Below are 25,242 nucleotides of genomic sequence, written 5' to 3' on the forward strand. Positions count from 1 at the left end.
CTCATCCTCCCCTTTATCTTTCTCCCCCTCATTGTTATTGTCCTCCCCTCCTCTTTCTGTCCCTCTCCTCCTCCTGTCCCTTCTCCCTCCTTCTTCCCCTTCTCCCCCATTTCCCTCCTCTTTCTCCTTCTCTCTTTCCCCTCCTGCCTCCTCTTCTCCTTCTCCTCCTCCTTTATTCCTCATCCTCCTTTCCCCACCCCTCCCCTTCCTCCTTTCTCTCCTGCCTCTTTTTCCACCCCCTCGCCTTGGCTCAGTCAGCTTTCTTTTACTTAAATAGATATTTATTGGTGGTACCGTTATTTGTTCCAGGTGAAACTGGCGGGCGGGCAGTTGCTGAGTTAGAGACTAGATCATGAGTCCCAGCTGCGGATGCTGAGGGCTTGAAATTTCCCTCAGATCCAGCCATCCATTCTGTCCCTCCCTCATTCATTCATTCATGAATGCATGCATAGATTTAACAAATGCATTTTGAGACTCTGTGCCAACATCACCTCACTTCTGACTTTGGCCCCAAAATCTTCAGCACATGCCATTCCTTTCACTCCCCTGCCTGGAAAGCTCCCATTCACTTTCAAGACCCAGGTTCAATGCTGCCCTGCGGACTAGGCTGTGAGCACTTACTCCTGCTACCCGTGGTCCTGGGGTGTTCACCAGTTTTCTGACTCAGTCTTCTCTGGTTCCCATCCCGGGGTGCTCAGCAGTCAAAGCCAGCCTTGTACTCAGTCAAAAACCCCAGAAGCTGTTTCTGTCTGCCTGGGACTCTGTGTTCTCCAATAGTCAGGCTTGTTCCCCTCTTTTAAGGGTGTCCTGTACACAACAGTGTCCATTGAAGTCCAGAAACATTAGCACCAGCCATGTGGGAAAGACAGGTGCATATGTCTCCTGCATACCTTGGGTTTTACCAATCTTACTGTAATCAAGCTGTCTTTATTCTCAGGGATTTAGTGAAAATGAGTTGTTTCTGAGGTCTATACCCTGGAAACCTAGTGTTTTTTTTCTGTCTTGTCTTTATTTCTCTCTCTCCATATTCCTCAACTAACGCCGTGAACGGGAAAAGCAAGGTTTGCTGTTTGATTTGTTGCAGAGCCAGGTCAGGTAGCCAATTATATTTAATAGAAGAATAGATGATGAGAGTGTCTGTCCTTCCCCTCGGCAGCGTCTCCGAGGCTTATCTGTGGCATCATGGAAGGTAAGATTCTTACCTGGTATCTGCTAGGAGGATACTGTTCGAGCCATCAGTCCTTTGTTTAAGCTCTGGCATGTACAATGTACCCAGGAAATGGTTGGCAATTTAAAAAATTGAGGTATAACTTACATAACATAAATTACACAAATCTTGAGTACACAGCATTATGAATTTTTACATCTGTGTGTCTCTGCGTTACTACCACTCAGATCACGATGTAAAGTATTTTTAGCTCCTGGAAGGCTTCCCACTGCCCCTCCACCAACAGCTCTCCCCACTCTGCCCTCTCTTTCCTTTGGTAAGTTTTGTTAGTTTCTGAGAGTCATAGAGATGGAATCGTGACCTGATGCATGCATCTGTTTCCTTTGCTGTGATGATGGCTGTGTGGGTATATGCATGAGTCCAGACTCATCCGATCATATACAGGAGATGGCTGCAGATTTTTGTACTTAAGTTATACCTCAAAAAAAAAAAAAACTGTTTTAAAAGAAAGAAATGTCCATGAACACCATCCATCACTTTGAAATTCTCATTTTGGGTCAGGTTGAAACCAGCTCAGGAAGGCAAATCAGGTTAGTTTCTGTTTGAGAGTTTGCTTTTACTTGAAAGCATTCAAAGGCGACCTTCAATGTGGATTTTGCTGTGCCTGGACACCAGTGGGTGTCAGATCCAGAACCCAGCTTCCTGTTGCTCTGGGATCGTGGGATCTGGAGAGCCCCATGTAGGGCAGATGACTTTGGGTAGCTGATGGATGCCAGCTCCTCCCAGCTGGCATCCTTTGCCCCTGTGGTTCCAGGGAGGCCAGGCTATTTAGAACGAACGTGGCTGTTGCTTCTGGACAAGACAAAATGTCTAATATATTTACAGTTACTGTGGTTTGTGCCTGATTTGCAGCGGTGGAGGAACCACATGAGAAAATTGTCCATTTTACAAGATGTGCAAAGCGGTTACCTGCGAGGCCTTGACTCTAAGGCTATGTTCGTTCCTAGAAAATAGGGTTGGCTCCACTGTCTTCTCACTAAGCAGTGTGTAGGATGCTGACAGACAGGCCTCCCGGGCTCCAGCCACCTTGGCTGCAAACATCAGTATGAAACTCTGACCCTGGGACGGAGGGTCTAAGTTCCTGGGCAGATAGTGCTCAGGGACGGGCATGTTCAACACGAGATTAACAGGCTCTGCAGGGAGGCCCGGAGACCTGGGGCTGGGACTAGATTGCTTTGCAAGGTAAGCTCTTGATTTCATGACCTCATCTCTCGCCCCAACCCCGAGACTTCACTCACAATCCAGGTTGTTAACAGGGAGTGATCTTATCCTGTTAGCCTTTCACTCGAGAGAAATTGGATTGAAAATCTCGCCAGACTGCCTCCGGACAGAGCTTTTCCATCAGCTGTGAGTGACCCTTGGGCCAGGGAGAGTTGCTTTCCTTTGCACACCATTAGCAGCGAAGAGGGGGGCCTCCATCTCTGCCCGGCTGTTGTCAGAAACTTGGAGAGGAGGCCCCCCCGGGAGCTTGCTGCCTGACCCATGCTGAGACCTGAGTAAGCTGCTTCCCATCTCTGGACTGGGGCTCACCTCTCTCTTGCATGTCCTTTGACCGAGTTTCCATGAAGACAGTCAGACCTGGGCAAGTCTCCTGGGGACATGGGGGCTCACCACCTTCTCCTGGTGGCCCAGGACTTCAAAGAAGAATATGCCTGACTTTCTACAGTCATTATTTTTTACTGTGCCCATTCTGTATTATTAAATCTCTGTGCAGGTAGTAAATTCCTAGGATGCATTAAAAACAAACAAACAAAACAAACAGCAGCAACAAAACGAAAGCAAAATCTCATAAAACTCCAAGACCTGAACTCATGACACCTTCTGGGTTGGCGCCTACTGTTTCACTGGCCTCGCTTACTTTCCTGGTTCAGCAGAAAGTGAACGTTCAAACCAGGTGCCCTGTCAGTGGCTCGGCCGCTGTGATTTCAGCATCTGAAAGAGCAGCTTCCATTTTCTGAGCAGCTGCTGGAGCCTGGGGAGCTTTGCGTTCGTTTTTGTGCGAGGCTCACGTTATCCCGGGATCATCCGTCCTGGCATTAGCCCATTTTGTGGAGGGAAAGACTGAGCTTAGGGATCCACCCAACACGTGCCATCTGAATTGAGATCTCCTTCTCTTCCCCACGTTGCCACATCTCCACACGTGCTGTAGAGAAGCATCACGTCATTGCCTCTCTACAGCATGGCAAGATCTCAGGTCTACTGAGTACTTTCTGTTCTCAGTGCTGCATTGGTTGCCTGGGACTGCCATCACAGATCCCCCACACCGACCGCTTCAACAGTAGAAATGCATTTCCTCACAGTTCTGGAGGCCAGAAACCTGAGGTCAGTGTGTCAGCAGGGTTGGCTTCTTCTGAGACCTGTCTCCTTGGCTTGTAGATGGTCATCTTCTTGCTGTGTCTTTCCATGTGTCTCTGTCAGTATCCTCACCTCTTCCCGTAAGAACAACATTCACGTTGGATTAGGGCCATCATAATCTCATTTTATTTACTTATGTATTTTTTTGGTAGAGATAGGGTCTCTCTCTGTCTCCCAGGCTGGACTGCAGTGGCAGGATCGTGGCTTGCTGTGGCCTTCACTTCCTGGGCTTAAGTAATCCTCCCACCTCAGCTGCTTGAGTAGCTAGGAACACAGGCATGTGCCACTACACTCTGCTAATATTTATTTGTTTGTTTGTTTGTTTATTTTTGAGATGGAGTCTCACTCTGTGGCCCAGGCTGGAGTGCAGTGGCATGATCTAGGCTCTCTGCAAGCTCCGTCTCCCATGTTGACGCCATTCTCCTGTCTCAGCCTCCCGAGTAGCTGGGACTACAGGTGGCCGCCACCATGCCTGCCTAATTTCTTGTATTTTTAGTAGAGACGGGGTTTCACCGTGTTAGCCAGGATGGTCTCGATCTCCTGACCTCGTGATCCATCTGCCTCAGCCTCCCAAAGTACTGGGATTGCAGGTGTGAGCCACCGCACCCAGCCTGCTAATTTTTAGTTTTTGTAGAGATGGGGTTTCCATGTGTAGCCCAGGCTGGTCTCAAACTCTTGGGCTCATGGGATTTTCCCATCTCAGCCTCCCAAAGTGCTGGGATTACAGGCATGAGCCGCCATGCCCAGCTTTCCTTTGAGCTGAATTAACCTTTTTAAAAGACCTATCTCCAAATAGGTGTGACAAATATCTCTCGCATTCTGAGTTGCTGGGGGTCAGGATTTCCACAAGTGAAATTTGGAGGCACCCAGTATAGCCTGTCAAAAATGCTTTGCGTGTTATTTAAGTTTTGTCATCTTGACGATACTCTGTGAAGTAGATGTCGCTGTCAACCATTGATGATGGTTGGCCTGTCAGTCACTGATGGATTGAGGAAACGGAGGGAGGGTGGGTGGGAGGATTTACATAGAATGTGGGATGTAGACATCAGCGGGGCTCAATGCTGACTTCCCCTACTGAAAATACTCTAAGTGAACATTAATTCTTAAACCCGTATCAACTCAGTGTGTCATGGAATGATTTAGGAAGAGGAGGATATGGAAAATACCAGGATGATGAGGATTCTTTCCAGGCAAAAGATGTTTTCCCACCCTAATTAAGAATGGAGTCATTAACTCCAAAAGTCCGGTGAAACCATCATCTGCGTACTGTATTTGGATTTTGTGCAAATGTGTATCTATCCAGGTGCATATTTCTGCACCCAAGCCTTGTTTCAGTGCTTAGGGGTAGTGGTAATGATGTCCATACCCTGGAAACATCTTTCAGTGCTCCAAGCAGCTGCCAAAAGCCACTGGCCCAGCATCTCCTGGGAAGGATGAGGTTCTTGTAACAACGCAGACCTTGGCCACGTGTCAAAAGTAAACATGGCTGTGGGGAAATGGAATTATCTGGGTTATCTGAAACTTTGCCAGAAGCATTGTTCTCTTATTCCTGAAAAATGTGTTCTTCATTAAAACCATACATGAATCAAATTTTCCCCAACATTCTCAGCAACCAATTCCACTTGGCACCAAAGATCCACAATCTACAGTGTACCTGCTAGGCTCTAGTTGTTAAAAACAGTGTCTTGACACCAATTACGATGCCAGAGCCCCAAGTTTGAGATGTTAGGCTCCTCTGGCTTGTTATATCTTCTCTTTGTCGTGCTTCTCAAAATGGTGGGATGTTAATTATACATAATTAATTAGTTAAGTTTAGTGTCTGTCTTTTCCACCAGAGTGTAGGCTCTGTGGGGTAAGGAGTCTGGTGCACTGCCCTCTACTCGGCAGCTGGCGTAGTAAGCGCTTGGTAAATAATCACTGGATGAATAAACGAATCCATTGGATTACAGACTTAGGTCATCGGAGGTCTTCGTTCATGCCTGTGGAATTTTCAGAACTTGACTCTCGTCCTTTTCTCTAGTGGTACTTTTTAAAAATTTCCATTTATTTGCTTAGACCAAGGGTTGGCAAACTTCAGCCCACAGGCCAAATCTGGCCCAATGCCTGTTGCTTTTAAATAAAGTTTTATTGGAACACAACCACACCTGTTCATTTATGTATTGTGGCTTTCCTGCTACAATATCAGAGTTGAATAGTTGCAAGGGAGACTGTGTGGCCCACAAAGCCAAGAATATTTACTATTGGCCCTCCACGTCTGGGGGTTTTGCATCTGTGGATTCAGTCAACCTCGATTCAAAAATATCCTTATGTGTACGATGGCTGCGTCTCTACCCAACATGTGCCAACTTTGTTTTCTTATCGTTCCCTAAACAACACAGTATAACAACTGTTTCCATGGCATTTACGTTGTATTGGGTATTACAGGTCATCTATAGACGGTTTGAAGTATATGGGAGGATATCTGTAGATTATATACATATACAAATACTATGCCGCTTTGTATGAGACTTGAACATTCATGGGTTTTGGTATACGGGGGAGTCTTGGAACCAACCCCTCATGAACACCAAAGGGAATGGATGACTGTGCTATCCGGCCATGTAAGAAAAACTGGCTAATCCCTGGCTTAGTCTAAAGAAAGCCACCAGTGAAGTGAGCAATCTCACGGGGGCATTATGGTGTTGGCCTGAGAAGAGAAGGGGTGCGGTACGTCTTAACGGGGTGACTGTTTTCCTTTACCCGGTGGACGGGACTCTAGTGGACTTCTTACGGCAGGGGTCCTCAAACTGAAGAGTGTGTAAGAATCACCTAAGCAGTTCCTCAAAATGCATTTTCCTGGGCCATTCCACAGGCAGGGATGGGATGGCACCCAGGAATGTATTCAGTCATTAAGTCAGCAATTGTATACTCAGCACTGACTGTATGCCAGAGACAATTCTAGGTGCTGGGTGGACTGCACTGAACAAAACAGAGAAAGTCCCTACTCTCAGAAAGTTTCTGTTCTAGTGGGAGAACATTCATAATCACCAAACAAACATGCACGGTCGTGCTAAGCGCTGGACAGGCCCACGAAGACTTTTCTGCATTTTTACCCACTCCCTAGGTGGTACAGGTGCAGATGGCTGGAGGACCACATGGTCCCAACTACTTTCTTAAGGCCTCTGAAAAATTCTCATCTGTGCCTTCTTTTGTTCCCACTACACTGGTTCCCCCTTCCCCAGCTGCTTGTGATGTCTCCCTCTCTTCTCCCCACCTCCTTCCCTTTTCCCCCCTCATTTGTTTTCTCTCTCCTTCCTTCCCTCTCTCTCTCCTGCTCTTTTTCTCCCCCATCGCTCCCTCTCAGTCTGATTGAGAGTTGAAGTCCTCAGATGGCAAGAATATTTCACAGTTTATAAAGGCTTTTGGAAAAACAGCTTTATTGAGATATCATTCATATACAGTACAATTCACCCATTTAGAGCATACGATTCAGTGGTTTTTTATTATTCACAGAGTTGTGCCAACATCAGCACAATCAACTTTAGAACATTTCCATCATCCCCCAAAGAAATCCCATACCAAGGCTTTTGCAGACTATTTGATTTGATCCTTACAGAGCTGAGAAGAGCAGGGCAGATGGTGTCGACCCCATTTTACAGATGAGCAAATAAGGGATTAAAGAGTTTGGGGGTTTGGAAAAGCGAAGGAGAACATTTTAGGTCACTTTTAATATTAGAAGTTTCCAAGGAGTTCCTAAAAATAAGGCCTTTTGGCGACTCTCCTGTTCCCCAGAGACTTTGTTGTTGTTGTTGTTGTTGTTGTTGTTGAGACGGAATCTCGCTCTGTCGCCCAGGCTGGAGTGCAGTGGTGTGATCTCAGCTCACTGCAAGCTCTGCCTCCCGGGTTCACACCATTCTCCCGCCTCAGCCTCCCAAACGTCTGGGACTACAGGCGCCCGCCACCACGCCCAACTAATTTCCTTTTTGTATTTTTAGTAGAGACGGAGTTTCACCGTATTAGCCAGGATGGTCTCGATCTCCTGACCTTGTGATCCACCCGCTTCAGCCTCCCAAAGTGCTGGGATTACAGGCGTGGACCACCGCGCCCGGCCACCCCGAGACTTTTAAAGCTCATACCCAGGTGGGGAAAAGCTCCTGAGAACCCCCTGAGTTCCTGAGATTTCTAAAGCACAGGTTCATGTTCCTCATCCCCCACCTGGGAGGCACAAGGACAGTGGCTGTGATTGTCTGGCTAATAGATTCCGACTGACAACCACTCACTGAAGCGCGCTCTCAGCTACTGCCGTGCATATGCATCAGGCTGGCTGGCTTGGGCACGGCCGCCAATGCGGGGTGACGGGGCCTGGGGCTTGCCTCAGGGACTCTTCAGGAAGCTCATATGCTGAGTGCCAGGTGGCACCACAGAGCTCTTATCGCAGGATGGGGGGACAGAGAAAGCTGCTTGCTGAATGGCTCTGGGAGACGAGATGGGCTGTTTGAACACTTGGAAACTGACCAGTAGCTTTATCTGGTGCCAAACAGCAAAATGTATGGTCTGTAGGGACTCCACCCGGATTTGGGGCAGTGTGATTGAGGGTGACTCTGGTGCCAGAGAGCCTGGCATGAGAGATACCAGCAGTCACCCTCCATAGGCAGCTCTGGATTATATTTAAAATGGGATTCAGGGACATTGCACAGAGTACAATGAAATGGACCCAGCATTACAATTTTGCATTTGAGCCATCTTTCTCTTTCCTATCGAAGTGCTCTTAGTATTGTCGTTGGTTAGGCTTTACTGGAAGATGAGCCTCCCAGAACAGGGAAGGAGATATATAGATATATAGATATATAGATAGATAGATAGATATCTATCTATCTATCTATCTATCTATATATCTATATATATATATCTATATATATATATAAAATTTTTTATTTTCTGTATCCCTAGGATCTGCAATAGGACCTGGGCATGGTCGGGCCGTAGGAAGCATTTGTGGAATGAATGATGCAATGGAGTCTCTGAGGGTGGTCCCCAGCTGTCAGGGGCTGCTCCACTCTGATGCTCACTGCAGTTCTCAGATGAAGAGACTGGGGCACAGAGAGGTCAGGAATGTGGCCATGGGTCACACAGCTTCTCAGGAGTCTGGTCGGGATTTGAACTCATTGGTGTGCCTGACCACCGCACTGTTCTTCCTAACCAGTCAAGTTTTGTGGAGGAGTTTGGATTTACTCTTAAACATATATTTTTTAAATTTTTTGAGATGGAGTCTTGCTCTGTTGCCCAGGCTCAAGTGCAGTGGCGTGATCTTGGCTCACTGCAACCTCTGCCTCCTGGGTTCAAGTGATTCTCTTGCCTCAGCCCCCTGAGTAGCGGGGACGACAGGTGCCCACCATCATGCCCAGCTAATGTTTGTATTTTTGGTAGAGATACAGTTTCACCATTTTGGCCAGGATGGTTTCAAACTCCTGACCTCAGGTGATCTGTCTGCCTCAGCCTCCCAAAGTGCTGGGATGACAGGTGTGAGCCACTGTCCAGCCCTGGATTTACTCTTTAATATCTTTTTTTCTTTTTCTTTTTTTTTTTTTTGAGACAGAATTTCACTGTTGTTGCCCAGGCTGGAGTGTGTTGGTGTGATCTGAGCTCACTGCACCCTCCGCCTCCTGGGTTCAAGCTATTCTTCTACCCTAGCCTCACATGTAGCTGGGATTACAGGCATGTGCCACCACGCCTGGCTAATTTTAAATTTTCTTTTTAATAGAGACGGGTTTCTGCATGTTGGTCAGGCTGGTCTCGAACTCCTGACCTCGGGTGATCCGCCTGCCTTGGCTTCCCGAAGTGCTGGGATTATAGGCGTGAGCCACCGCACCTGACCTCCTTAGTATCTTCTGTCCTCCAATTTATCCTCTGGAGGAAGGATGACTCACAGTTCTGGAGGCAAGCCGTCAGAGACCAAGGTGTTGTCAGCGTTGGTTTCTTCTACAGCCTCCCTCCTTGGCTTATAGACGACCGTCTTCTCCTTGTGTCTTCATGTGGGCTTTCTGTGTCTGTGTGTGTATCTGTATTTTAATTAGCTGGGCATGGTGGTGGGCACCTGTAGTCCCAGCTACTCAGGAGGCTGAGGCAGGATAATCACTTGAACCCAGGAGGCAGAGGTTGCAGTGAGCCAAGATCACACCACTGCACTCCAGCCTGGGTGACAGAGCAAGACTCCAACTTAGGAGGACGCCAGTCAGGTTGGACTGGGACTCACTGTGATGACCTCACTTTCACTTACCTCTCTTTCAAGAACTTGTCCTTGATAACAGTCATATTCTGAGCTCCTGGGGGTTAGGACTTTAACATATGAATTCTGGGGAAACACAGTTCAGTCCATAACAAACCCTAACCAAAAAGATCCTGGAATAGTCCTGTTCCTTCCTCTCCAAATCCTTTGTTTTCAGCCTCTGCTCCCCCAGTGGGAATAAGGTGTCAAATGTTGACACGAGCTCCGATATTCATCAGTTCTAGACAACTGGTTATACTTCAGTGCTTAGGGAGAAATGAGTTTCCTTACCTTCTCATGATAGATCTTGTGAATGGGACTGAAGATTCAACCAGAGGTTAAACAAAAAGCTCAACTCTCTTGCTTTCCTTGGTGCCCTTCTGAGCACATCTGAGCAATCGTTTTATCTAAATAATTTTTTTTTCCATAAGAAAGAATTTTGCTTAATTGGGTCTCATTTCTGTTCTCCCCTTAACGACTGAGCGTCTCCATTTCTGTTGGGATTGAGAGCCCCGATCAGTTCAGATAAATCAGCTTCCTTTTTAAATTATGATCTTGGAGGAAATAATGATCTAACTTACTTTTTGTTAATTACTTTTATGTGAATTAGACATCCCGGCTTTGCGGTTGCTGCTTTCCTCAGAAGTATTTAAGTCCTCAAATCTATTTAAACTTTTTCTTTTTACTTAAATTAAGATGCTGAAAATTTCCACTATTAGAAATAATTTGGGTTTTTAAAGTTCAGCTTCATGGCTCTGTAATTGTAAATAATTTGAGCTGAAAATGATTCTATCATATCCCATGTAGTGGCATCAAATTACCATTTTCTCTTCAAGATTTTCTTATATGTGTGTCAGACTTAGTAAATAAATAAATAGAACACAAGGTAATGAATGAAACAGTCTGGTAGAATTGTAAAACAGAAACCAAACTGTGTATCCCACATTCAGCAATTATGACTTTTAACCATAGTGGTCATGGTGTGTAGTGTGTGTATGTGTGTGTGTGTGTGTGTATCCCAAAGGGGGAAAATGATCATTTGTAAAGGATGGAAAATGCTATTGCTTTGAGTAGAAAGCAATAGACTGCAAAATAAATAATTTAGAGTTTTTATTTTAAAAAATCCCAAATCTTCAGAAGAGAAGTGACAGCCTTATAATAAATAAGCAACAACCTTATAAATAACAACAAACTAAGAAGGGGATTAATACCCCAAAGTAGAAGTACAGTTGCCCCTCTGTATCCACAGGTTCAACCAACTGAAGATTGAAAAATAAAAGAAACAGTAAAAATTATACAAATAAAAAGCAATAGAGTATAACGACTACTTACATAGCATTTGCATTGTATTGAATGTTAAAAGTAATTCAAGACGATTTAAAGTATACGGGAGGATAAGCATAGGTACTATGCAAATACCACACCATTTCATATAAGGGGGTTGAACATTCATGGATTTTAGTATCCACAAGGGGAGTCCTGGAACAAATCCCTCATGGATATGGAGAAACGACTGTATGTAATTAAAACTTGTGAGAAGAGGCCAAAGCAGCATTTAGAGGCATTCTTATAGCCTTAGGTATTATCAGAAGTATTCTGTCATCAGAGAGAGAAATTCCTTATATTTTGAGTATTAAGTAAAGTAGTATAAGGGTGGTGGTCTATCTTTGCCCACCCCACCCCAGTTAGTAAAAATGTTGTACAGTTAGAGTTTTGCTGCTGGCTCACAGTTTAGTGTCTGGCATTGGGTAGATACCCTTATATCAGATAGTCTATCGAGAAATACAGTGCAGTCCAGTGTTTGAGGTAAGGTCTTGGGAGTTCAAAGAATCCAGGAATCGAAGTCTCTTCTGCCATGCAAATGGTGATCCTGTCTATGATACCACTTCTCGCAGACTAAATTCCTTTTCTTTTTCTTTTCTCTTTTATTGCTTCTTTTTATTGGCCCCTCTGTATCCTGGGCACATTCTCCATTGAAAGCCCAATCAAAAGGAGCTCTGAGTTTTGGGGGTAAGTGTTATAACTATAGTGATCACCATAGCGATCATGGTGTGTGTGTTTAGGTGTCTAGGATCTGGGTTAGGGGAAGCACCTTTAGGTCAGCCAAGTAGTATTTGGACTCTAGGAAAGATCTCAAACATAAAGTCTGAACTGCTGAACTGTCCTAGAGTTATTTCTCTGTCTTCATCCTCAATAAGAGTGAAGACACCCCGAGAACCCATAGCTGAGACAGCTGCTGGGATAAATGATGGAAGAAGCCTTGCTATTACAGTCCTTGATATCAAGCAGGGTTGACATAGCAGTCTCTTGTTTTTCACCTGTCAAGTTCCAAGGGTAGGATTTTACATCCGCAAGAAATTTCAGCATCCTTATGGCGGAAGGGAGATCTCACAGCACCCTTGTCTGTACTCTTCTACGTGGGTTATGATGAATGCTGTAGCATCTGACCTAAGCTAAGTCTTAAGACCTTAGTCCTAAGCTAAGTCAGGGAATCTTGTAGCTTTGTATGGGTAGCAAGTTATGGCTGATGCCAAATGTCAACAGAGTAAACTGTGAGTGCGATTAAATGTCTTTCTAATGATGTTATCCAGGCCCCAAGCACCCATTGTAGAGCAAACAAATACACCAAAGCAGCAGTAAGCAATCAAGAGAAAAGAAAAAAAAAAAGCGATGCTGTAAAAAGAAGAAGCTGTTTTACTCTTCAGTTTCCACTTACAACATATTGAGAGTACAAGGCTAGATGAACAACCTGAATTCAACTCACGAGACCTAAATTCAAAGCAGAAGTGATTCTAGAATACCTTCCCCCTATCCCAACTCCTCTGTCTTCTAAAGATGTACCAGGACGATGTTCAATATTTAACAACATTTAGGGCTCAGGTGCCAGTGACTCAGAATGGATACAGCAGCTAACTAGAGCAGACCCAGCTATAAACCCACACAGCTGTGCCATGGCCAACCAAGACTGCCAGTGGTATAAATCCTTCATTGCATCTTCAGGACGTTGCCTACAAGTTTGTAGGGGACCTTATGGTCCTCATGGACCCAAGGTCACTGCCCAAAGAAGGCGTCATGGGCCATTTAACTACTGGATAACTCAGTAGCAAAGGAAGAATGGAGTCTAATGTCAGAACAAATCTGAGAAGCTGGTTTAGCTTGGGACCAATGCCTCATTGTTTAGGCAAGAGATCTTGTCCGTGGTGCCTGCTTGGGGTCTTGGTATGATAATGGTTGCTCTGAGCCTTGGCTTTTTATGTGCTTACCTCCTTTCCTTCTAGTTTAAGGTTGTGTTTGTCCAACTCTTGTATTTCAGCCGAGGGACCTGATGTCAGTGGTTCAGTGCATTCTGTTCAGCTGGAAGCAACAGAGCCAAATGGTTAAGACGGTAGGTTTGGAGTCCGTTAGAGCTGGAGTGAAATCCTGGCCTTCAAGCCCACTTTATAAGTCTTCATGAGTAGGAAAGTACCCATCTTAGGGTGTTGTAGGGAGGAGTCAGTTAGCTGATTGTTGATCAAGTACTTAACTCACAGCAGTGCCTGGTGACTGTTGTTATTTGGTTGGGGATAGGATGTCTCTATGTCTCGGAGGTGCTCCTTGCAGGAGAAAAACACAGATGCATTTCAGGATTCTGTGTGTCTTTCCACCTGTGTTTATCCTCCTCTCAGAAGTCATTTGAGGCTCAGAGGCACAGAGGTATGTGCCTTCTGCAGGAGTAGAGATCAAGGAGGAAGGATTGGGACTTTGGCCAGGTGTGATGGCTCATACCTGTAATCCCAGGACTTTGGGAGGCCAAAATGGGTGGATCACCTGAAGTCAGGAGTTCGAGACCAGCCTGGGCAACAAGGTGAAACCCTGTGTCTACTAAAAATACAAAAATTAGCCAGGCATTGTGGCGCGCACGTATAATCCCAGCTACTCAGGAGGCTGAGGGAGGAGAATCGTTTGAACCCGGGACGCAGAGGTTGCAGTGAGCCAAGATCACACCATTGCACTGTAGACTGGGTGACAGAGTAAGACTCTGTGTCTCAAAAAAAAAAAAAAAAAAAAAAAAAGGGAAAAAGGAGGAAACATTGGGACATTAGACATTGTGCCTGTGCCCCACCATCTGATTACAAAAGTTCTTCCATCTCTGCCTGCAGGCCGTCTCAGGACCAGAGCATTGGCACGTGGCTTTCATATACTCTTGATGGAAAGGACTGAAGTTTCCATTGATTGGTGCCAGTGCCCTCATCAACCAGTGTTTCCCAGAGACAAGCCAAGCCGGCTTCTTATTCTTTTTCTATCCTGATGGACACGGGCTTGTCATTCAAACCCGGGCAGTATCTGGAGGGCCAGGCCCTAACTTGCACCTTGTACTTCAATTGTTGGAAAAAAGGCAATGAAGGAGATACAATGTGTGGATGAGGAAGTCATTTCAGAAGGGAGCAACTTGAACTTTACATTTTTTAGTTTGCTGATGTTTAATGACCAAATATGTGTTTTTAGGTGGTTTCTCATGTTTTTTTCTCAATCTATTACAAAACAGCTGCAGAATGGCAACATTTGACATTTGAGAAAGGGAAAGTGGGAGTGGTGAAGTGATTCCCCTTGAAAGTGTCACACTTGTGTCTAGAGGTTGTCTGCGACAAATGGCCAAACCGGTCCCCAAAACTGTGACTGTAGGCACTCGGAGGTGCTGCATCTACGTTTGAAACCATCTAAAGCAAAGCAAAGAAAACTCAACTGGTCATTGAGTATGTCAGAATTTGCTGTGATGAAGGTGATAAGGTTGATGAAAATGGTGTTGGTGGCTTATGTTACTGGTCAGGCTCTCAGAGGTTCTCTCCAAGCTCATTTAAAAGTCTCTCTTCAGCCAGGCGTGGTGGCTCATGCCTGTAATCCTAGCACTTTGGGAGGCCAAAGTGAGTGGATCACAAGGTCAAGAGATCGAGACCATCCTGGCCAACATGGTGAAACCCCGTCTCTACTAAAAATACAAAAATTAGGTGGTCATGGTGTACACCTGTAGTCCCAGCTACCTGGGAGGCTGAGGCAGGAGAATCTCTGGAACGAAGGAGGCGTCCAGCCCGGCGACAGAGCGAGACTCCGTCTTAAAAAAAAAAAAAAAAAAGTCTCTCTTCTATGTATCCATTACATTTTGACTTCAGTTTTAGATAATTTATCACACACTCATATGCCCTTCTGCATTCATGTTTCCCACCTTCTAGAATGGAAGCTACTTGATTGTTTCCTCTCCTCCCCTCATTCTTTGTACTTAGTATTGAGTTTTGGCACTTAGTAGGCGCTTACTGAGTATTTAGTCAATGAAATGTCCAGAGCTTGGTGAAAGGAAGTTAAGCATTGTCTAGATGAGCTTTTCTCTTACAAAGTCAAAATTTGGCCGAAGGCAGCTGCCATTGTAGGATCATTTTCTGGGATGGATACTGGGATATCCATTAGGGTCAGGTTAATAATGATAGAGTGGAAACAGTAGAAATGGCATCCCCAAGTAGCAAAGGAAGGTTAAGCCTCCACCTGTTGGCTCTCTGTAAGCTTCTGTCTAAAGATCTCACAGGAGAATTGGATGTCTGAGATTTCTTTTCCAGTCCTACTTAAGCTAGGAAGCCAAGGAGGGCCCAGAGGTACCAGAAGTAGGACATCTGTGTGTGCCCAGAGGTCTCTTCACAAAAGACTCAGGATGCAGGTAAGCTACTTCGTATGGTACCTGTCACATGTATGCATTCAATATACTAAAAATAATAATTATTCTGGATTAGAGAAGATGTCATGAGACAACTAGCCACTGTCTGATGCATGAGAGTGAGGATGGATTTGGGAGTTAAACCTGCTGGGTTCCCAACCCACATCAATCTCTGTGTCCCTTGGGCAAGTCTTTTTACCTCTTATAGCTGTTTCCTGGTCAATGTTATGTGAGCCCCTGTAAGGTGGAGATGATAATACCTACCCTGTATGTTGTGGTGAGAATCAAATTAACCAGATGAAAAGTGCCTAGCATAGTAACAACTCAGTAAATGAGAACCATCATTTTTGTTGTTGTTGTTGTTGTATTTTTCAGCAAGGCAAGGGCTTTGATGTCTTGTAGGAATAGTTGAATTTTGGCATCATATGATTACGTACAGTATCAGTGGTGATTTATCCGGAAATAGCACTCACCTCCAGGCCCTGCCCATGAGCCACCAAGGTGCCCCACCTGTGTTTATTTTTCTTTCTTTTGTTTTGGAGCCTATAAGGGCATATCGGGAGGGGTTAAGATAGCCCCGTGACTGTGATTTAGTGAGCACTTACTGTCCCGTGCATGCTACTGCGCTAACACTTTACAAAATGGTCATGAATGAGCCTTCCTTCAGCCCTGTGAGGTAGGTACTCTTCTATACAAGCTGGGAGAATGCAGCACACAGAATTTCAGTAACTTTCTCCAAAGTAGCTAAGAAAACTGGGCTGGGAACACAACCCAGGTTACCTGATTTCTGGGCCTGCAGTCTTAACAACTTCTTAAAAACTCCCCCCCCTTTTTTTTTTGAGGTGGAGTCTCGCTCTGTTGCCCGGCTGGAGTGCAGTGGGTATGATCTCAGCTCACTGCAACCTCCACCTCCCAGGTTGAAGTGATTCTTCTGCCTCAGCCTTCTGAGTAGCTGGGACTATAGGAGCCAGTCACCACGCCCGGCTAATTTTTGTATTTTTAACAGAGACGGAGTTTCACCATATTGGCCAGGCTGGTCTCAAACTCCTGACCTCATGATCCACCCACCTCGGTCTCCCAAAGTGCTGGGATTTCAGGTGTGAGCCACCGCGCCCGGCCAACAACTCTTTTATGTCGGTGTGAGTTGGAATATTTTGAAGGTCCCACTCCTCTCCCTGGAACCACACACTTGTGGTTTCTTTTCTCATCCCAAAGCCTAAGTGCTCTTTTTTTTTTTTTTAATTTCAATAATTTTGGGGGTACAAGTGGTTTGTGGTTACATGAATAAGTTCTTTAGTGGTGATTTCTGAGATTTTGTTGCACTCATCAGCTGAGCAATTACTCTATACCCAATGTGTAGTCTTTTAGAAAATATTCACAAACGGTGTATCCGACAAAGGGCTGACATCCAGAATCTACAAGGAACCCACATCAGCAAGAATAAAACAAATAATCCCATCAAAAAGTGGGTAAAGGGCTGGGCATGGTGGTGCATGCTTGTAATCCCAGCTGCTCAGGAGGCTGAGGCAGGAGAATCGCTAGAACCCAAGAGGCGGAGGCCACTGTACTCCATCCTGGGTGATAGAGTGAGACTCTGTCTTTAAAAAAAAAAAGTAGGCAAAGGAAATGCATAGACAGTTCTCAAAAGAAGATATAAAACAGCCAACAAACATGAAAAAATGTTCAACATCCCTAATTACCACGGTGCCCATTTGAAGGCCAATTGTGAGCAGTTAGCAAACCCGCCTTGAGTGTAATGGTGAGTGCTTCCTCTCCTGCCATCTAGAGGACACAGACTCAAATAAGCGTCATCAGTTGCAGTTTCTGAGGTCCAACTTCCAAATGATCCCTACCCTTTACCTTTTATAGCCGCTGGCCTCACTTCTTTTCACATAGCAAATTCAGACTTGCATACGTCAGTTGGCAAATAACATTTTGGGTATTGCATGCTGGTATTGCCTGACAGCTACTGGTTCAATATTGGCAAAGCCTGAAGTCTTGTCCTTACAGCAGTGGTAGTGCCATCATTTGACTATTTAATTTCACTTTCTCCATATTTTATACAGAGTGGAAAACAAGCAACTTAAAGTACTGATACAAGTGATAAAAAGCAGTGGTCTCAAATTTAATTGAGACAAAAATAGGGAATGTTTAACTGTAATTGGACACTTATTTAAGCTAATTAATCATTTTAAATTGCAAAGGGGGTAAACAAAATTAAAGAACTTGTACAAAATGCTAAACATATATATTTTTTTCCAAATACCTAAGTGTGATTAAGGATATATGTCTGTCCCTTCTGGAATTGAGCCGGTGTAAGTCAGGACGTTTTCAATGTCAGAAACTATTTCAAATCATTTAAGCTGAAGGAAAGTTATTGGTCAGAGAGGAAGGATCATAGATCACTCGGAGTCAAAGAAGAGTCACAGGAGGCAGCAAATTGGGATGGGGAGCCAGGAGTCAGCGCCCACCAGCGTATTCTCTCCATTTCTCTTTCACTTCTGGTTGGCTTCCTTCTGCAGACAGATTCTGTCCAGATGGCATAAATGGTGGGGGAAATTACCATCAGCTCTTTGGCTTTCTAACCTCCTATTTGGCAACATCACAGGAAAGAGAATCTTTTTACTCACAAGTGTTTATGTGTCAATTCCAGGACGGATTCTGATTGGCTCTCCTTAGATCATGCACCTTCCCCTCTACCAATTACTGTGTCCAGGGGAAGAGAGTCACCATGATTGGTCAAGACTGGATCATGTGATCAGGGTCAGGCAGTCTGAGAGTCTGTTACTAAAATAATAAGAGATGGAGGGGAAATACACTAGCCAGCTCCAAATGGGAACTATTACAGTGTATCACTGAGCTACACCGCCCCTCCTCATCTTTCTTTAACATTTTCACTTTTGACTTTTCTGCAGTTTCATTCCATTTAAAAGAAAATCTTTTTGTGTTGATGGTCAGCTGTCTGACAGAAATCTCAAGCTACTTCGTTGTATTGACCTCACTGAATAGATTGAATAAATAATTTACATTCTGCAGAGGGATCATACAAAACAGTTTTGGCGTGGTGGGAGTATGCATCTTCCCAGCCTGTCCCTCTCTCTGAATGTGGTTCTCTAGGCAGCAGAGTAATGGCATATGTTGTCAACACCTGATGGCCTCCATTCCTCATGGAGTTAAGCTGAAAGTTAAAGAGAATGAAAATAGGGCCAGGGACTGGAGGGACTTCGTTGAGCAGAGCCTTCTGGCTTTGAGTGACAAATGTGTTGAGATGTGAAGGAGAGAAATATGTATCCCATACAGATTTGTTTTTCATGTAAATAAGCGTTTTAGCCTCAAACTTTCTGGCATCTCATTATGCAGGTGATTTAGTCATTGACATGCATGCAATTTGCATTTCCCCCTTTCTATGCCAAAAGTTGAGAGACTGTAACTTGGCTAAATTACATATCCTGGGTGCGCAAGTAGACTGCCATCTTGGGTGCATTTGTAAATACTGAAGGATAGATCCAGCCAGAGCAGGACTTGGGTCCTGTTGATTTGTAGCATTGGGGTTTTGTTGGAGGATTTTTATCCTATTTGATTTCTAGCATGCAGTCCATTCATTTTTCACGTTATAGATGCACCAGCTAGACAGGTCTGGAATCAAGGGGTGATATCAAAACTATTTAACACTCCAGGTGCAGTGGCCCATGCCTGTAATCCCAGCAGTTTTGGAGCCCAAGGTGGGAGGATCACTTGAGGCCAGGAGTTTGAGACCGCCTGGGCACCATAGCAGGACCCTCTTTCTATTAAAAAAAAAAAAAAAATGCTGGCGCGGTGGCCCATGCCTGTAATCCCGGCAGTTTTGGAGTCCAAGGTGGGAGGATCACTTGAGGCCAGGAGTTTGAGACCCGCCTGGGCAACATAGCAGGACCCTTTCTCTATTAAAAAAAAAAAAAAAAAAAAGTGCAGTGGCGCATGCCTGTAATCCCAGCACTTTGGGAGGCCAAGATGGTTGGATCACCAGAGGTCAGGAGTTCGAGAGCAGCCTGACCAACATGGTGAAACCCCATCTCTACTAAAAATACAAAAATTAACTGGGTGTGGTGGCGGGCGCCTGTAGTCCCAGCTACTCTGGAGGCTGAGGCAGGAGAATCGCTTGAACCTGGGAGGTGGAAGTTGCAGTGAGCTGAGATCGCACCATTTCACCCTGGCCTGGGCGACAAGAGTGAAACTCTGTCTCAAAAAAATAGGATGGGATGGGAGGGGAGAGGAGGGGAGGGGAAGGGAGGGAATGCTATTTAATAACCAGTAAGATGTGGACACTTTACAGATTATTGCAGTGGATCAGAACTAATGCTGGCCAAAGTACTGGATGAGAATCAGCAGGACTCCTCCTGCTCATAGGGCCAGACATTAACCTTTTAGTGGCTGGGTCATGGAGATGGCCATTGGCAAGGTCAGGGCACTCATGTTTTTCTGACTGGTATGTCAAGATTTTATTGGCTCATCAACTGGGCAGCCACTGTGGCACATAGCAGCTGACAGCCAACTTTTGTACTCATGTAGGAATATGAATCTAGCAAAATTCTTGGTAGACCTGAGATCATACCCTTGGAAGGGCCATCTAAGGAACTCTGGGCAGTGGACCAGGTGAGACCGCAGAGTTGCCTTCCAGAGCTATTCTTGCTTGTTTTTATTTTGAAATCGGAATTTGATTTAGGACCGGCCTTTGGTTTTCCCCAGACCTAGGAAGTAAACATTTCTCATTCTCAAAACCCACAAATTAATCATTTTTGCAAATCAGAGCTGAGCTCTGAGCCTCTGACCAGGAGGCCTGAGCCTGCTGGCCTTGGGAGCCAGGATTTGCCAGCGTGTGCTGCTAATCCATATGCATTTGTTCTTCTTGTGGGAGTTCGGGCCCCTCAGGCTTCAAGGGGTGAAGCTTTGCTCACTAATCATAATGCAATATCAGTGTTTTCTGCAAATCCCCTTATTATCTCTGCATCATTAGCAGTTTCTGAGCTTGTCTACAACTAATTTCACAGTGAATCTTATTTCTACCCGATATTTTAAATAAGCTGTCACGCAGGGCAGCAGCTGACACGCCACTGAGAAAGAAGCAAATCAACCTAAAGTGGGTTTTCAAGCAGCCTCTGACAATTAGGCTTGGGCCATCGTGCAAGGTGGGAAAATGGGGCAAGTGTCTAGAACAACCCCTGCCCCCTACCCCAATTTAAATAAGTCATGTCTTAGTAGATAGGGAAGTGGTCTGCAGAGCTAGATTTCCAGGGGGCTCTTTTTTTTGCCACAGGTGACCCTTAGTGAGTGAATTGATGTCGCTGAACCTCAGTCGGTAAAGGAATAAAACCTACTCATTGGGTTGTTGTGGGCTTAGCAAGCTAATGTCTGTGATGTGCTTAGTGTAGTGCACCTAGACTATTGAGTGCCTAGTGTATCCTCAATAAATATGGTTTTAATTGCTGTTCGTACCTGTTTATGAATTAAATAACAAGTGATCCTTTTGTGCCTTGAGTTTTTTAAGGCCCTGACACCATTTGGCCACCCTCTACTTCTGATGAATCCAGTAGTTCCGCAGGGAAGCAGATGGGGAAGGATCCCTAAGGGTAGAACCAGAGGTGTGTACATCCAGGCAACAGGAAGAGAGAACTTGCATTCCTGCGCTGAAGATCACTCTCCCTGGTAGCGTGGTGAGCGGGGAGGGCCGCAGGGCTTAGCCCCACTCTGGATTCCAGGGGCCTCTCGTACCCCTTTAGGTGGCATTTGCTACTCCCTGGAGGAAATGACGCTGTTTCCTTGGCAGAACACCAAGCCTTCTTTTGAAAAGTGCCTAGGGGGTCCAGTGTCCTCAAGTATTTCTACTCTGGTGATGTCGGAAGTCCCCTGACTATTCTTTCCTTTGGGTAAGATGGACAGTCCCCAACCTCATACGGGAACTTCTTTTCTAAATGACTGAAGGCAACAGGAGATAAATCTTGGCAAATATTACAGAGAAGTTCCCATTCATATATACAGTGCCGAGCATTTTACATATGTGATTACTGACTAGCCCTGTGGAGGGGGTGCCCTTGCAATTGTTACTGTCATTTTATAACTAAGAAGAGTGAGGTTTGGAAAGGTAGCATAACTTGCTATCAGCCACCCGGATAGGTGGAAGAGCCTGGGGGCCAACACACCCATTCTGGTTGTACCACCACCATTCTATCCTGCCTTATGACACGGAGGTGACTAAAGATGCTAAACGTTGCTTGGTCCTTGACAAGGGGGTTCTAGGACACACAGCCCTAGCAGAGGGTTGGCTTCTGGGGAGTAACCATCATGATTGAGTAAGCTGGTGTTTCTGTGGGCCTCTATTGCGTCTTCCTTTTCCCTCTGCCTGCAGCTGCCAGGGATACTCACCTGCCACCCCCAGTCCCCAACAAACACAGTGGCATCTTTGGGGCCTAAAGGAAGGATGGAAAAGTGGGGTTGTAGGAATGGGATTGTGCCTCTACCTTTCTTATTTACGTCTGATATTCATAAGTTTTTATTCCCTATAGATTCTAGATGGGGAGGATTGGAATGGGGCAAGGAAGGGAATAGATTTTCCATTCCCTGTCTGTCCCCGTGGACACTGGCTCTCTATGTCATAGAGCTTTAGTAGGATCCTGTGCTGGTTCAGAGTCATGTGAAGAAGGGAAAAGAGCAGACTTAAGTTCTGGGCTGAGTGGGCTTAGAGAAAGACATGAGGGAATGTGTTTTGGCACTTGTGGTTTCTCCGTGTGTTAGCCTTCTTCTGAGCAAACTCCTATGTATCCTGTGAAACCCAACTCAAATGGCCCCTGCTCTGTGATTCCTGCAGAAAATGCCCTTCTCTCCTACTTCAGGTTGTCACAGGAGGAAGAGCCTACTTTCTCAGTAGAAGTGGACCTTCTAAGAATGCTGAGCTTCATTCTTGTCCCCCTCACTAACGCCCCCTCTCCCTTCTCCTTTTCTGAATCTGTGAGATTTCCTAGATACCTCTACTCTAGAGACTAGGTTCTTTTGCTCTGATCTAAGGTATAATGAACTTTTATTATTCCCTTGAACTTGCTTTTGGCTTCGTCTCACATGATACATTCTAGAATTGTATGCACACATCCATCTAGTTACATAAGGGAATGCCCCCACTAAGTGCACAATTGTGTGATAAAAAAAAAAACCACGTAAAGGCCTGAATTTCAAATATCTCTGCTGTTGTCTCACAAGCATGGCCCATGGCTACATCTCATCCACAGTTGTATTTTATTTTGCCTGCAGAGTTGTTAAAATGTTGGATGACTTGTCAATGTTTCAAAACTGGGAGGTTCAACAAAAGTCTTGATATGAATCAATACTTCTTTTGGAAAATGAGAAGGCCTGGGAACACTGGGTGCATGTTCCTACATGACACTCATCAAATGGGATTGAGTAGTGGCTTCCCTTTTAGAGGGAGCAGGAAGTGTGTTTGCCACACTCTCCACCACTCTCTATTGTCTCCCGAGCATCAAGTGTCAGGGTCAGTGCACATTCATCATCACTGTAGTGCTGTTGTCTCTGTCTTTCTGCCTTGCCTCAGCCATGCACATACCTGCCAGGCTGTAGGTGGCTGAGGCAGGAGCCTGATCAGCACTTGGGTGGAACAAGATGACTGAATTTACTAAAGTGTCTGGCAGAGGGTGGGCATGGTTTCCAGTCCCCTGGGCTGGTGTTACTCAGTTCTCTTTGTTATGATTGTGAGTTTATTCATCTTGTGCCTTTGAAGCCCCACAGCATTTGATTAGTTATGAGCTATTTTCTGCGAAAGCATGAAACATCGTGCTAACCAGGCAAGCTAAGCATCTCTTTTACTTTTCTCTGCCCAGAGCCTTGTTTTCTAATCAGGAGTGTTCACTGGGCGCTGGACTGTTTTTCTCCATGGTGCTGGGTGCTGCATGTCATAAGGATCTTGTGGCTCACCTTTGAGGCACACGCAGGTCAGGGAACTGAGAAGAAGGTAAAGGAAGCTTCTGTAGCAGCTGAGGGGTAGAAGTGGCCGCTTACCCAGGTGTGTGACTGGGGCCCCTTCCTCAGCATTGAGCAGTACAGCATTGCTCTCTAGAGGGCTGCTCATTTCCAAAGCACCCAAGAATCTATAGAAATGAAGGGACATTTTGCAGAAGTGTTCACTGTAGCCATCAGTCTGAAATTACTGTGAAAGGGAGAGAGTATTTAATTTTGCACATGCACACACAGTCTCATGCACCTGCAAACTGGCACATGCATGTACGCACATGCACATCATGCACACACATGCATGTACATATACACGTGCACACCATGCATACATATGCACATACATGCACACTGTGTACACACACATGCACACCATGCATACACATGCATGCACATACACATGCACACCATGCATACACACACGTTCACACACATACATACATGCACACACGTACACACATGTACACTGTGTATACACACAAATGCACATGTGCAGCATGCATACAATGCACATACACACATGCATACATGCACACACACATGCACACCATGCATACACACCCATGCATATACACACATGCACACCATGGATACACACATGCACGTATATGAACATCATACACACGAATGCACATACATGCATACACACATATGCACATGTGCACATGTACACCATGCATACACACATGTACACCATGCATACACATGCACAAGGAACATGCACATACATACACACATGAATGCACATACATGCATACACACATATGCACATATGCACATGTACACCATGCATACACACACGTACACCATGCATACACATGCACAAGGAACATGCACACCATGCATACACACATACATGAACATACATGCACACCGTGCACACACACAAGCATAAACACCATGCACACACGTACATACATACACACCATGTATACACACATGCACACACACATGCATACCATGCATACACACACCTGCACATACACACATGCACACCATGCATATACACCCACATTCACATCATGCATACACACACGCACATCATGCATACACACACGCACATCATGCACACACACACATGCACGTATACACACATGCATGTACATATACACATGTACCAACTGAGTACCAATTATTAAGTAGGCTGTGTTCTAGATGCTGAGAATACAATGGAAGGGAAAAGACAAAGTCCGTGATCATATGGGCAATGCATTCTAGCAAGGAAAATTACACAATAAACTACATACACAAGTAGATATCTGCTGCGGTGTCAGGTAGTAGTAAGCACCAAGAAGAAATGCAAAGCAGGCTAAGGGGAGAAAGAGTGATGGGAACTTGCTTAGGATATGGGTAAGCAGAAAGGCCTCTGAGAAGAGATAGCTCTTACTCAGGTCCTGGCATAGGGTTGCTGTGCCACCCAGCTCCTGAGCAAGGCTGCAGGGGATGCCATTTATTTCAACTGTGATGTGAATGGCACCCTTTTCAGGTATGCCATGCAGCAAACCTGGCCCTCCAGTGACTTGGGGAAGTATGCTTGGGCAGTGAGTTTAGCAGGGCAAAGGCCTGGCAGCTGGAGCAGGTTGGCTGTGTCTGAGGAACAGCAAGGAGCTCAGCGGAATAAAGGCAGGGGGTCAGTTCTTGGAGAGCCATGAAGACCAGTGCATCTCAAACTGTGTGCTCTTCCTGTGGCATTTTCTGTAGGAATCAAGGAGCGCATCACAGAGCAGGGGCCATTTGTGTTGG

General features: G+C 45.3%; 1 protein-coding gene across 1 annotated transcript in view; it reads left to right on the forward strand.

Moving 5' to 3' along the window:
* Positions 1-25,242, forward strand: part of RBFOX1 (RNA binding fox-1 homolog 1) — a 2,485,336-nt gene that overhangs the window by 391,068 nt on the left and 2,069,026 nt on the right.

This window comes from Macaca fascicularis, chromosome 20, assembly GCF_037993035.2.
Source record: "Macaca fascicularis isolate 582-1 chromosome 20, T2T-MFA8v1.1".
Lineage (NCBI taxonomy): Eukaryota > Metazoa > Chordata > Mammalia > Primates > Cercopithecidae > Macaca > Macaca fascicularis.